Genomic DNA, 12,875 nt, shown 5'->3' on the forward strand with positions numbered 1-12,875 from the left:
GAGGCTTTCAGAAAACTGTGACAACAGGCCAACATGCTTCTGTCTCGCTGAGAGCTGCAGCATGCTATTTTTGTGTTGTGAGGGATGAGGCTACAGTGGAGAGGATATTAAAGTTTCAGCAAATCTTTGCTGACTATAACCTGTGATGTGATGGTTTACATCCAGAAAAAAGGGAGAAACTTGAGATTTACAACACGGCTTGCTACAGTAGCTCCACATGTCAGAGGAGCTGAAAGAAAAGTTATTCTTGTAAAATTATGCTATTTTCAAATGTTAGTTGGAAGCTGAAAAATAAAATATACATTTTGTCCACTGGTGTGTTAGTTTACCAAAATATATATTTACTAAAATACATTTAGTAGAGACTGTTCTATATAAAGAGAGTCCATAAGTCTGTGCAAGCAGCTTCTTATGACTCATAGCTACATTTTATTGATAGGTGACCTCTAGCCGTAGTAGTTGTGAATGGAGTAAAGGGGGAAGTCAGATGATGCTGTATGAAAAGTGACAAAGTTAGTGTTAGGAGGAGAGATGGGTTTACAGGACAGACAGGAAACTGCTGTTTGTTCCCCATGTGAAACCATCACTGTTTGTTTTATCTGTGACTGTTCCAAAACCTTAACTGTGTTTATTACTGTAACCATGATGACAAAACTTTAAGCTTAATAAAGTACTTATCTTAACCCAAACCACAGTGTCTCCTAAACCTAGTCAAGCACAACAGTTCATGACTGTGTCTCAACCTTAAAGCTGCTATATATTTAGTATTTTAGCTTAAAACATTCAAAAATTAACAAAACATGAAGAAATAACTGTTTTGATGTTATGTCAAAGACGTCTATGTATTGTGTTGCAGAGATATCAACTTAAGTTAGTATGCTAACCAGCTAGCCCCGACCGGTCTTGTCGCGTAATACCACTTTGTACCTCAGGTGGTCTCTGTGGCATCCAGTATGCCCCAAGTCCAACATGAGAAGATGAAGAAGTAGTGCTGCCTAGACAGTGTATTATAACTAGACCATTAAAGGACAGGTAAATGCAGTGTTTACCTGTTAAGCAACCATTTTCACCACCACCACCTGCTCCTGGCAAAAAAAAAAAAAAAAAAAAAAACACATTTGGCGGCAAAAAAAAGAAGTCATAGATATAGAAGACAAACAAGAGTTAACATTGGCTTTCCACCACCAGAGACAGGTTTTGGCAAGTAAAGGAATGAAATATGATGCTGAACTTACATTTCTTCTAGACTGGCAACTTTGGCTATTTAGTGATAGCATATACTTATATATAGCACCTTTAACCACACGAAAACAGGAAATTAGATCTCTCTTCATATTGATCATGTCCTGTGGTGCAGTCTTCAGTGCAGAAAGACCTTTGGTAGTGATGGAAGGTAAATCTCACAGAGCATCAATCACTGGACTCCAAATCCAAACACATGTTAAACGCACATTCTCCTGTTCCATCTCCGCTCCACAGATCCGAGGCATGGCTCTCATCTAATGGACAATAACAAGGCACTTAATAGCAGCAGGACGTAGTTCAGTCCCACTCAGAGACACTAAATCAATCTGTTCCAAATAAACATCAGCCTTTTATGGCACTTGCTCATCTTGACCCAGAGTTTGGAGTGGGACATCTAGGACATATAGTCGGTGAAGAAAAACATCTTAGCTCTTCCTCATATTTCTGCTGTCTATCATTTTTCTTGTGTGAGAGCTGTGTATTCCTTCCTGCATTTAAGAGGAACTATTTTAAAAGTTCACTGCGTTTCCTTTTTATATACAAAAACAAGGACATTTAGTCCAGACACTGTCAAAATCTTATATTGCAATCATATTGTACTTTTTTAAAGAGTTTAATTCCAGTTCAACTCACAAAAATCCCATAAGTCATTCTAGTTAGAAATGTAAGTCAGCCCCAATGTGTGTGTGTGTGTGTGTGTGTGTGTTTCTGATGAGTAAATCACAAAATGTCCATACAGAATGTATCTGCCCAATGTTCACTGACAATGATAGGTCAGTGAACATTGGTTATGGTGGTGTCTAGACAGCGTTTGGTTAAGGCCAGGAAAAGATTATGATTTGGTTTGATACTGAAAAACTGACTTGAAGAATGAGACATGGTGTGCTCATTTACTTTTACCCAAAACCAGAATCTTTTCATTACTTTAAAGTGTTTTTGTTTCTTTAGTGACTGTATGACAACTTCGGTTTGACCAGTTAGGGTGGCTGTAAGTTCAACATTGGTTCCTGACCTATGTCGCCATGTCGCTATGATGCCAACATATATACAATATCAACTGTATGAACAGAAATGAATTCACTACAATATATAGAGCATGTGCAGCAGCTACAGTAGGGGATTACAGGTAGAACTGTTAAGAATGAATGCTAGTAGAAGACATTATATACAGCGCAAACAGCTCAATGAATATGTGCATTCACTATAGGTCATATATATACAGTACATACAATGGTATAGATATGTATCAGTATGTGAGAGCTGTTGTTTAGCTCTTTTAATTTTTTTGTTACATCATCAACGTGAAATAAATGTTCATTTATAATCTCAATGAGTTGTAAGATAACAATCTGCGAGGCACTTAAGAAGTTTATACCAGAGGCAGTGAGCACACAGTTACTGAAACTATTTGGTTTATTTAAAAGTTCAGCCACACAAAAACCTCTGAGAGGAAGCTCAAGCTCAAGATTCTACATTTATGGTTAAATCTCAATTTGGTGCTGTGTTGTGGTTTAAAATTATTTTATGAACAGGCTCCACTTTAACGTGTTCAGAGAGTCCGTATTGGGCATAATGCAAACACAAACACACATTTGCCATTTCAGAAAACATACTTTGTCTCATTTGGTAAGAGCTGCCTCTTGTGAAATTGAAATATGTTTTACAAAAAGTGCTACCAGCTCTCGCAACAATGAGAGTCCTGCTAAAATCAAAATTTTCTAAAGGTAGCATTTTGTTTGCAAATAGCTTTAAATTGTCACTCATTACAAGTGCAACACACCAACCATTAACTAAAGAGGAAAATTCAGGTTGAAATTTAGGGCTGGAGGGCATTCAGCAGAAGTAAGAGCATAGAATCACTGAGCAGAACTAATTTCATCAAATATTAAACTTGGTTAGGAGACTCAGCTGAGCAGTGCAGGAGTCCAGTGGGATTTCCCTGAAGTCCAGCGGCATGAGGAGCGCTAGAGGATCATGGGACATTTTGTACAGGAAGTGGAGCTGGGTGGTAGCCATTTTGAAAAATAATTAATAAAATATATTGTGGCACAATATCAGAATAGCTTGTCAGTTACTGTTGGATAAGTCCCACTTTAAAAGCTTTTAGTAGGTAACAGATATTCTTCATATGATGAAATATTCTAAAATCAGGGTTTATTTTCTAGCTATTTGTGTACTGTGGATTAATGCTCAATAGGCAGACTTAAAGTAAAATGTTACTGAGAAGTCTATTATTTATATGATTAATTTTGTTATAATCAAAGGCAGACATTTATTCTGTCAACAGCAGTTGGTTACAGCCGAACATTCTGTTTCTATAGCAACCGTTACTGCACAGTTCCATAGTGGTAACAGTTTAACTGAGGCATTCTCACAGCCACCATTTTGTCAAATCTGTCACCAGGCAAATATTGATCAGGCATTTTTCCCCAAATGCTCTCCATGGAGCATTATCTATATATACATTATACTCACTGTCTGAGGCTAACGTGTTGCTAATACAACATTCCAAGTAACCTGCCTGTTAGGTCTTTGTAAAGTGAACCTAGAAGATGAATAAAAATGCAATATCTGCCAAACACAGTGAATGGTTTGGAGAATACAATGGCATTTATCCACTCTTTTTTTTTTTTTTTATCTTTCTACAGAAAATAGGAAAACTGAAAGAAATGAAGAAATGTGTGAATAGATAGATACATAATAGATAGATACATTCAATAAACCTACAAACTTTGTCTTTGTCCTTACTATCAGTGGGTCAATATTGTCTGAACGCAGTGCATGTTATGGACACTGTTCTGAAAAGTTAAACATGTAACATGATTTCTGAAGTACTTGCTATTAATCTAATGGATCTAAATATTAAGAGACGATGTGACAATCAGACTCATTTTTAGTTTCATTACATCAGAGAAAGATTTTTATACTTTACATGCATAAATCATGTGCAGGTACATTCCCGCAAACAAAACAAAAAGACATGAAATATGAAATATGAAATTTCTCTCCAACCTGCCCCATGGAACTCATTCTATAATTTTTGTCAAATCGTTTTTGGCTCACTGGAAATATCTCTGTGGAATTATAAAAATAGAAAATAAACAGCACGTTTAAATGTAAGAAGTCAATGAAAAGAGAACATATATAAAAGTGATTAATTAAAGAATAACAACCAGTGACTGTTTACACGTACTAAAATACAGCTAAGCTGCAATTAGAAACAAACTGCTTAAAATGAAGTATTTAATCACTTCTATTATTTTGGCCTTATTTATTCTCTGAAGGAGTGTTTTTAATCTTGTGCAATAATTTTTGATATCCTACTTTCTTACAGACGCCAAAACATTGAAATACGTCAGAGGGTTTTTAGTATGGTTCTGTATGTCTTCTTGCTGATGAAAAAAGGCACTTAATACTGAGTGCCCTTTAGTTTAACTTTTTTTGTAAGACGTTTTTGATGACTTTCAAGAGTGCCTAAATGCCTCAAATATGGATATGACGGAAGTTTCAAGCATTTAGGCAAAAACAGACTGACTTCAGTTGTTGCACAGAACATCTTAAGTGAAAGTTATCTAAAGAGCACATCTGAATCATTTTGAAAATCCACCTCCCTCCTGGAAAGTGGAGTCTATTAGTCATCCCCTGTACTCTTCTTGCTGCAAAACAACTGCACGAATTTTATTTGGGAAAGTGGAGGTTCTGTTCTTCAGGTGGACATTTTAGGGCTGCGGTACGTGCCGTGTTGAAAGGCGGGGGGGCTGTAATGGGGCAACAGAGGGAGGGGAAATGTTTTGGGGGGTAAAGTAAAGTGCATTACCCACAGGCAGCCAATAGGCTGGCACTATCCCATCGCCCTCCATCACCTCCACTCAGCTCCTCCATCTGAGGCATACTTAGCACCATTCATAATGCATGTTCACCACCCCTCCCCACGCACAGGCCTGTCATAGCTCGTTCCTTTTGACAACTCAGCCCAACTCTACTTTTGCCCCTAAGAGGATGTGGATGGTTGCATAATTTAGATGCCGCCCGCTGTTTTCAGGGCTCATCTCTTATCAAAAATGTAAAAGACTGAGTTTCTGGGGGGGAGTTTTATCTAAAGGGGGCAATGGAAGATGTTCCAGTTGAGACAATGGACATAAGCGTGGGCCAAAACTTCTCCAAACTTTTTTCTCTGCAACTTTTCTGAATCTTGGCGTTGTCAGTGACATATATGGCTGGTTGCCCTCATGTTTACAGAACATAAACCTTGACGCAGGATGAGCAGCAGAAACTCTGCATACACTGACATCAATATTCTTAAATCTAACACTAATAAAATGACTGGTGAGATTTAAGCCACAGACATTAACATGAACTTTTTTAACCTTTGTAACCTCATCATGTGTAACTGCTGGTCTGTTTGGATGTATGGAAAATAAAGTTATATTTTATTCTATTCTAAAACCAAAAAATGTTTAGAATAATTTAAGAGGACTAACAGAGAATATTATTTTAATTCATGCCTCTGCTGGTTAATTTGTTTTCTACTATTACTATTACTACTAGGCAGACTAACATTCTTCCTGAGATGTCTTTGAATGTCTCATATGAAATTATGGGGGGGAAATATATGTAACATATTTAATAAATCAGAGCATTGTTTCAGTGGAGTTGATGAAGGGGAACAAAAGGCCCATTGAGGGTAACTCGTGCAGCCGGTGTGGCCAGCTGCAGTCGGGCAGGTCAAGGTGACTGAGGTCACAAGGAGAAGAAAGATATTTAAGAGAGGGGACGAACACCTGCTGAGAGTATCTGACTGCACTCTATCAAAGAAAAGACATGGGTCACAGTGTATTTGCTAATGTGTCTTCGGTTAAACCAGTGTAGGTGCCAGACTTTGGCCTTGTTGGGGAATACAGAGTGCAACTAAGTTTAGACAGATATCTGACCAAATCATAAAGCGTACCGTATCTCTTGTGTGAGCCTCATTCAAACATCTCCTCTGACTAAGGGAATAACTGAAGAAAAGCAACTCTTTATGTATATACAGTATAGATGAGTTTATAGGATGTGAAAAGTTAACATTAGATCATCTACAGCAGCAGATTTAGGAATGTTTAAGAGACATTTGTCATGGTGTTTTCTAGCTTGCATTGTGTTTAACTGCTGATGTGGAGGAACATAATCCAACGCTGAGAAAAGTAGAGGGGCTCAGTTGTACATCATGCTTGGCTTGTTGTTAATGCTGATGACGGTGCTGCTGTGGTGCTCTAAACTGATCTTATTCACTCTTAGCACACAGCCGCTGCCGTGATTCTCACTTAGCATGCTACAGTCTAGCATGTGAGCTATATTTGTTTCAGGGTGAACGCTTTTACACAATCAAACAGATCACGGCAACAGAAAACGTGGCATAAAGCTCCATCTGAGCCAAACACTAAAAGAACTGATGAGTTCCTTTGAGCTGAAGTTTAACTAACTTGGGTCGACCATGCCCACTAGTAACCTGGTTTTGAGTCTTAATCTGGTTTTGATCATATTCAGGATATACTGTTAATATGCATCTGTGTGTCTTTTATAACTCTACTGTCTGTAATATCTGCACTGAATCAGCAGAATGGCCAGATTGACCTCATAGAGTTCCTGGGGACATGTATGATAAGAACTATAAACTGGCCTTAAAAAAAGCTAAATTCAAGTTAATGATGTATTATATAGTATATTATCAAAACTTCACAACAAATATGTGAGTGTTTAAAGATTGTTTTATCTATGTGTGAGCAGGGTTTAAAGTTTGTTCTGCTTAAAAATTAGTATGTCACAGTTTGACGGAGGTTGAAAAGCAAAGTAGATTAAAAGCCTGACTGTGAACTTTCCATGCCTGCTTTTACTACTGCATCACCTCTCCATACAAAAGAGTTCACCCCTACCACCTTATTAGGTAAGCAGGTCATTGATGCAGGCAGAAGCAGACCAGCACGTCTGTAAGAATATTTTTTTACAACAAAACAACAAGTGGGAATAACCCACCTAAACTGAATAAAGTCTCAAATAAATAACCACTGACAGTCATAACAAACTGTCTCTATGGTGTTTGTTTGAGAGGTACGTCTTATTGTTGATGTAGAATGAAGTCATTGTAACAATGAAAATTATAAATGTATATCGCTTCATATATTTTAGGTTTGTAAAATAGGGTCAGTTTAGGATTTTTCAAGCCTGATAGGTTTGAAAACTTGTCTTTTAACTGAAATTAAAACAGGAAGCTGACCAGAGTTGGAGTTACAGGTTCTTTAGGTTTTAAGAACTGTGTGATATTATTTCAAGGCCATGCAAATTTTTAGCCTAAAGAATGACAATGCGAAGGTACTGTATTCTACCACAAAACCTGCTATTGTGTTCCAGCAGCCACAACAGCTCCATATACCTCTCCATAATAGGTCATATCAGCAGCACGGCTTGTAATTATTGTTTACTGCCACTGTGGCTCCATTTATGGTGAACTGTCTTGATCTGGTGGTGAGCAGCGAGTCTGTAATCTCAAGGATTTGCAGGCTGCTCTCAAAATTACTGTCATGGACGAGAAGATTATTTAATTCCTGATTCCCCAGTAAGGTCAGGATTTCACACACCAGTGAGCAGCCTTGGCTTTAAATAGGAGCTTGGTGGTAAGTGGTGCGGTCAGTAAGAAAAATGATGTTGAATCAAGACACTCGCTCCCTCTGTCGATGTGTGTTACATTCTGACCGAAGGTGTTGCTGTTGAGGATGCCAAGGTCACATCTTCTCTGCTCTTATTTATTTTTTGTTTTCCAGGTTTTAGGTGCCGAAGACACAGTTTACAATTCATGAATGAAAATTACACTTGGCTTCGGATGTTTCACTTTTAATAATATCAACAATCCGGTATAACCACAGGTCTGTCATTATGGACGTTACTCACAAAAGCTCAATGTGAATGCTGCACATTGGCGGTTCAGAATGAGTATCTGATACAGAAATGTACAATACATCAGGTCTAGCTCAGCAGCTGCAGGAGTTTCTAAAACCCAGGCTACTGTGCACCTGCTTCTATTTCAAGCTGTGTGTGTCAGTCATAGCAGAAATACAGTGTAGTAAAGTGTAAAACACCATTCTTCACTACTTCTATCTGAAAGCTGAATCTACTACACTTACAGATTGGGAATTTAACTTTGGGAAGTAAAACATCATCATGAAGTAGCATCATCTGGTACAGTTTAAATTTTTCGGTGCAATAGTTGGATGGGGTTGGACCATGGATGGATCTGCTTTCTCATTTAAGGCAATTAAGGAATGGAACAATCTCCCTGGCAACATACATGTAGATTTTAATATTTATTTCCGTGAATCCAAAAAAAAAAAAAAAAAAATTAAATAAAAATTTAAGGAACCAGATCCGTCAACATTAATTTTCCAGACAGACTATTTACATGTTATGTTGTCACGACTCTTGCTCTGTGTCTTGACTGTCTGCATACAAAATTTGATGGTTAGAGAGGGAGTGTGCATGTAGTGGGAGTGGTGATGGGGTACAGCAGTGGTTGCAGTAAATTAGTTTTTGTATTATTGAACGTAATATTTTACTTAGTATTCAGTGTTTCTGTGATTTGTGTTTGTACTACTATACTCATTAAACTGTACCTACTTGACCAAGGACTACTGATGAAAACTAGCTATTAGCTAAACTGGTACAATGCATCTCTTTAATTTGCATGAGCTTAATGTTTTTGTACATGCTCCCTGATAAATAAATGTAAAAAACGAATTAATGGCCCGAGGCACAGGACTGTTGAAAGAGGCACACAGCAACTACAAAACGACCGATATACTGTATATGTTATTAAGACAACAGTACAAAAACAGTTAATAAAGACATTAAACATCAGTATTGTTTAACAAGGAAGACCAGTTTTCCAACATTTACTACCCGGAGTTCAATGTGCCATTTTAAGTGAGCTGCCTGTGCTCTAAACCATCTTGGACTTGCTGCCAGCGATACGTGGCTAAAACTCTCAAGATCAGTGACGGGATCAAGATCAGGGACTCTGAAATGGCAGCAAGTCTCATGTCATGTTAAGCCTCTTTTGCTAACTGGTGTTTTTCCCCCTCTGGTGCTGAGGGAGAGATGGGAAGATGACTGCGCTGTAAGGAACACTCCCCCTCGTTCCTGTCTGCTTCAGCCCCTCACACTCCCCCTTTCTCTCTCTTTTCACTCTTCCTTCCTGCGTTATCTCCTCCCTGTGCCCCTCCTCCAGTACTAGCAGGATAACATACCGCCTGCCTCTTGTTTGGATAAGTTAATGCTGAGATGTCAGCCTTGATTCTGATGTATACCACCTGCCTTGGCCTCTGGTTGACCTCGTACTCCAGCTCCCACTGCAGAGACATTCCAGTGCTTTTCTGGGACTGTGTTTACACTGCAACAGATTGCCCTGCTCTCCCTGTCTGTTTCATCATGGTGGACAGTAGTGGGCCTCTACGCTTTAGTTCAGAGTCATCCCAATATACAATACGCTTATGCTATTCTGATGGAGCGTAATAAGTGAGCTGGCAAAAGTCTCAGAGATCCTCACAAGTAAGTGTTCAAGAATGAAGCATTGGGACACAGAAATTAAATTCTTACACTTCTCTAGAGTAATTTTGCCAAATTCAAAAAGCAAAAAAGAGGCGAGGTCAACGGACCGAGCATCTCCTTTTCCCTGTTATAGGCTCGGCCTCAGGAGGGGAGGCCCGCGAGCGGCTCCAGTCATTCTGATGCCAAGATCCTCCCACTTAGCACTGTGAGAGCTCATGTGAACAGCATGACCTCACTGCATCTGCCCTTTAAATGAATCAGTGCTGCTGATTTACAGTTAAAGTCCATGTAAGATCTTAACCCAAAGATTGAAGGCAAATGAAAACAAGTTTTCCTTGCAGGAGGCAGGCCAAGTCTTTATCTTAGATGTGATTTTACAGTCGGCTAATAGAAACTCGTCAAGGAAGAGTGGGTAACACTTTGTTTTGTGTAACAAGTCCCCTTGTTTTGCATTAATTATCAGCATACAAACAAGTTGGCTTGTTAGTTTCTAAAAAGGCATACATACTAATGTACCAACAGCAGTTGGATACAGTTGAACATTCTGTTGCTATAGCAACCGTTACCACACAGTTCCATAGCAGTTACAGTTCAAATGACAAGCTGCCATTTTGTGAAATCTAACTGTGCAAATATTGATCAGGCATTTAAAAAAATGTACTCGCTCAATAGTCAAGATTGTTAGAGTATTCTGCATATACTGTGTATACATGTATACAGCTGTTTGGTGCTTTGTTCCTGCAGACAAGTTTACTGCTAACCAAGCTAACTGTTATACTCACTGTCCGTTGCTAACGTGTTGCTAATACAACATTCCAAGTAACCTAACTGTATGCTTTTTAGTAATATGATGGACAATGTAACAAGCATTAACGTGACTGCTAGTCTGTACTTTTGTGACTCTAACTGGGCTAGTTTCCTTGTTACTGCACTAATGCATTCATAATAATGGATACTGAGGTCGTGTCCACAGTATTGTTCCTGTGTATGGTGGGATTTAAAAGACAGATTCATGTAGTTGTTGGGCTCAAAATACAATGCGACTGTTTGTGGTCAAAAAACAAATGGTTACGATTTCAATAAAACAATGGGATATTATTATTCCACTAAATTACTTTTCCAGGTGACGTGGTGAGTGTGTAGGAAGTTCATTATGTAGGGAGAGTTTTTTTTTTTTTTTTAATCTTAAATAAGTAAATGTAATTATTGTTTTTCTATTGGTGGCTACTATGTTTGCACTGGAGCTATGTGGACTCAGTATTTATAAAATCCTGGCTAATACCCTGTCTTACAGTACATGAATTTGTGGTGTCACATTATCATCCAGTCATCATCCCCTGCTGCACCTGCTTTTAGCTTTTCTTGGGTAAAAACACCACTAGAATCATGTACATTTCTCTTCCAAATCAGTCCTACATATTGTAACAAAAAAAAGCTAATCGTCTGCTTGAAGTGGACAAATCCAAACCTAACACAACACTAAATTTTGAAGTGTGGCAAGATGACAAAAGGGAATATTTCAGGAGCATGTCTCAGCAAAAATGTGATAAAAAGAAGATTGTATGTGCTTAATCTAATAGTGGCTGTGTCACCACAGTATGTGTGCTTTAACAGCTGGTTTCAACCCAGACGTGACCACCTACATAGTGTATAACTGAGTGCCCATTACTGATATAACAGACAGTCAGTTTGCTGTCACATTCACCACCTGCTCTTTGACTCAACACAACTCGCCAGATGACATTTAAATCACTATCTCCAACACTGCTGGCTGTTTGAAGATGCAGAATTGATGTTAATGGATTGTCTTAATCATACCCCAAGATGGAATAACTTATCACTTAGGAATATATGTGATTTATGTACAACTACTGTATGTGTAGCTATAAAAAAGGCAGTAGATATGAAATCTATTATGCACATAATTCATATTCATACTGAGAAGTATTTCTTGTTCACTGATTGGATCCCATGTAACTACTGGCCAATACATGGCCTCTGTTCATTATTTGGGAGATAGAATACCTTAATTATGGATTAATGCTGCTATGGTATAGGAATATTCAAAATTGACACATTTTGCATAGTGAGTTCTATCACCATCAAGTGGCAACAAGAACAAATTACACCTAAAAGAAGCAGAGCTGGAAGACTGAAGCACATGACGTTAACTGGTCCTGTTAACACAAGAAGCTGTTTATTAACAGACTCAGTGTTATATAAACCAGTTTTTATCTGATCACAGACTTTCTGAGAAAGTTCTTTATTCCAGTAAACTAACTAAATGTATAACTTTATGTGTTTACTTTCTTTTTAATGTGTTTGATTTTCAGCTTATAAAACTCCTGTCTTACTGGATTCTGAGACATAAAGCCACAGTAAGTGCATCTGTAAAACTATGACCAAATTCAAGCTCTGACTACTTGACTTCTCTGACTTTTGTTCTTGTTCAACTTATTTGTAATAGATGATGTTCTTTGAACTTGCTTTTCTGTAAGAATTAAAATCAGTGTAGCTGCTTTGTAAAACTTACTGTGCTGTTAAACAAAGCTGGAGACGAATGTGAAATGGATCAGGAAATAAGTCTTTTGAACTGAGGGTCTTTTCATTTATTTATAAATATATTGGGTAGAATTCCTGCCATTAGAAATCTAACAGGCCTTGGTCTTTTTTCTCTTTACCCATCACACAACACTGCTAAGGTGCATACACAAGACAAATAGCACCATCATGTGGTGAAAGAAATCCCTGACCCTTTAGAAAATATACAGTACATATGGCAAAAAACCAAAAAAAACCAAAAAAAAACAAACAAAAACACAAGGAGCAGCAGGTGTCCACCGGCATTAAACCCATCTGAGGCTAGAACATCTGGGCCTGCCAAGCTGTAGTTTATGATGCTGTCAAAATGTATGAAATGTAAGATTTTCTCCACACCATTTATAGAGATAAAGGTAGGTCTTTAAAAGTTGTTTTAACAATCTTTCCTTTGTTGAGTAAAAATAGTTTTGAAGACTTGTAAATAAAAAGATGGACCTTTACTTTGTGAGAAG

This window comes from Lates calcarifer, linkage group LG2, assembly GCF_001640805.2.
Source record: "Lates calcarifer isolate ASB-BC8 linkage group LG2, TLL_Latcal_v3, whole genome shotgun sequence".
NCBI lineage: Eukaryota > Metazoa > Chordata > Actinopteri > Centropomidae > Lates > Lates calcarifer.